This window comes from Leptodactylus fuscus, chromosome 11 (assembly GCF_031893055.1).
Source record: "Leptodactylus fuscus isolate aLepFus1 chromosome 11, aLepFus1.hap2, whole genome shotgun sequence".
Taxonomy (NCBI): domain Eukaryota; kingdom Metazoa; phylum Chordata; class Amphibia; order Anura; family Leptodactylidae; genus Leptodactylus; species Leptodactylus fuscus.
The window spans coordinates 10,000,841-10,003,504 of NC_134275.1; the positions used below are offsets into that span (position 1 = coordinate 10,000,841).

Genomic DNA, 2,664 nt, shown 5'->3' on the forward strand with positions numbered 1-2,664 from the left:
GCGGTTGAGTCTTTGCAAAAAGTTAATGCAATACAGCCGTGTGTGAATAGGGACAAGTTTCCTCCCCGGTGATCCCTACTATAGCACATGTAAGGTGACTGCACCCCCAGTGCCCCCCGCCCAGGGGCCCAGGTGTCAGAGCTCCCCGTACATCCCAGGATCGCACTCCTTACCGCTGACAGGATAAAGCCCAGTGCACACTCTCGGCGTCCTCTTCAGGCTTTCTTTGAGTTTTACATTCCCTTAACGATCCAGATCAGGATGTGTCCAGCCATGAAACCACATCCACCAGGTGGGGGGCTGCACCCTAACACTCCAGGGCACAAATCAGCAGCAAACTTTTCCCGTCCCGGGTGTGTAGTCCAGTGTGAAGCCCCCGGCCAGGACTCTGCTCCCCCAGACCAGGGCAGATGGCTGCGGCTTTAGGAAATCTCCCTGCGCTTCTTCCTCTCCAAGTTAATACTGAGGCTAAATCCTTGAGCCATCACTTTCAATCGCAGCTTTTTATCTCAGGGCATGATCCAGGCTGCGTAACTTCCTCCAGAGCGCCGTGCACCATCCCACCACAGAGCAATGTGCTTCTTAAAGGAGCCTCAGCCCTTCTGTGCGGAGGGAAGAGCAGCCTCCAGCAGCAGCAGCACCCTGTATGGAGAGTCTATCTGATCAGCACCACCCTGTATGGAGAGTCTGATCAGCACCACCCTGTATATGGAGAGTCTGATCAGCACCACCCTGTATATGGAGAGCCTATCTGATCAGCACCACCCTGTATGGAGAGTCTTATCAGCACCACCCTGTATATGGAGAGTCTGATCAGTACCACCCTGTATATGGAGAGCCTATCTGATCAGCACCACCCTGTATGGAGAGTCTGATCAGCACCACCCTGTATATGGAGAGCCTATCTGATCAACACCACCCTGTATGGAGAGTCTGATCAGCACCACCCTGTATATGGGGAGCCTATCTGATCAGTATCACCCTGTATGGAGAGTCTGATCAGCACCACCCTGTATATGGAGGGTCTCATCTGATCAGCACCACCCTGTATGGAGAGTCTGATCAGCGCCACCCTGTATGGAGAGTCTGATCAGCGCCACCCTGTATGGATAGTCTGATCAGCACCACCCTGTATATGGAGAGTCTCATCTGATCAGCACCACCCTGTATATGGAGAGTCTCATCTGATCAGCACCACCCTGTATGGACAGCTCCCAGCCATCAGCACCCCCTACATGATCAGCTCCCTGCATGCTGAGTATTCAGCACCACTCTATATGGACAGCTCCCTGCATGCTGGGGTAGGAGAATCCTATAAGAACAGCTCCATGTATCCAGCACTGCCTTGTATGGACTAATCCCTGCACGTGGAGTTAAGCTCCCCCCTGTGAATATGGGGTTCAGCATCACCTGGTATAGAGAGTTATCTGCACCCCCCTCTCTATGGACACCCTCACCTTCATAAGTGAACAACTACCTTCATGGTGGTATTCAGCACATCCTATATGGACACCTCCATGTCCGCAGGGTTAAGCCCTTTTGTGTTTACATCTACAAACTCTTAATATTTAGGACCTTCCTGTATGGACATCTCCCTGCACCCCGAGTATTCAGGACCAATCTACACGGATGCCTGTGCTTTGAGTATTTAGGACCACCGTCTATGGACAGCTCCCTGAACCCAGAATATACCGAACCAGTATATAAGGACAGTTCCCTGCACCTTAAATACTCATGACCATCCTGTATGGATACATCCCTGCACGCTGAATATTCAGAACCATCTTATATGGTCTGCACCATCCTATAGAGCTCGCATAGTTTAGCACCCTGTTTCTGCACCCCTCTTACAAGCCGCCTGGCACCTCCTGCTCCTCTTCTGGGCCTAGTCTCTCCATGACCTCTGCGGTGTAATTAATGTGGGAGAGGAGAGGCGGCCATTCATTCTAACTTCCCTCATCTGCCAAGGATGTTTGTGTACAAGGATCTGATCACAGCTCACTGGGGAGCAGAGGGGAGAAGCCGTGTCATCTATCAGCCGGCACCTGGAGCAGACAGCAGACCTTCATTCACTATTATTCAGCAAGACATTTTTCAAAAAGTTACAAAAAGTTAAAAAAAAAAGAAATTAACATTTTTATTAGGTAGATATCAGGAGTGTATTGAATTGGAAGAAAGACTCTTCACCCTCCCCCAAAAAGCATCGCCCCCTTGGCAGCTCAGCCTTTTTATATGACTAAAATCCCAAGAACAACCACAGACAATGGTGGCGCTGTCTCTGATTTTTTTGTAACTTATTGCACTCCTATAACCCCTATAGTCCAAACCAGTGGTAATGGACCAACAGGAACAACCCTGTAATATATATATATATATATATATATATATATATATATATATAATACACAAGACCAAACTTTATAAAGGTCCATGTGGCCATTATAAGACTGATCCACGTAGAATCACGTGCATGACAATAAGGATCACAAACAAAAGACAGCAGATGGAGACATGGGAACATTTACCCAGGAAGCATTGCGGTATACCTTTATGCAGCTGGGTGACTGGGTGACTAACATCTGGTCTCCATAGCTTACATAATGGCTGCTGATGGTTACAACTCCATGTTCTCAGGAGGAAGGGAAGCTTGGAGCACAAACTGAG

General features: G+C 48.8%; 1 protein-coding gene across 3 annotated transcripts in view; it reads right to left on the reverse strand.

Annotated features, from left to right (window-relative positions):
• Positions 1-619, reverse strand: part of NTNG2 (netrin G2) — a 65,471-nt gene extending 64,852 nt beyond the window's left edge. For 2 of the 3 annotated variants that reach the window (XM_075260279.1, XM_075260278.1), the window contains exon 1: positions 174-619. The gene's annotated coding sequence lies outside the window, so the exon portion shown is untranslated. The remainder of the gene's footprint in view (positions 1-173) is intronic. The other variant, XM_075260280.1, reaches the window with a different exon arrangement.
• Positions 620-2,664: the final 2,045 nt, after the last annotated feature.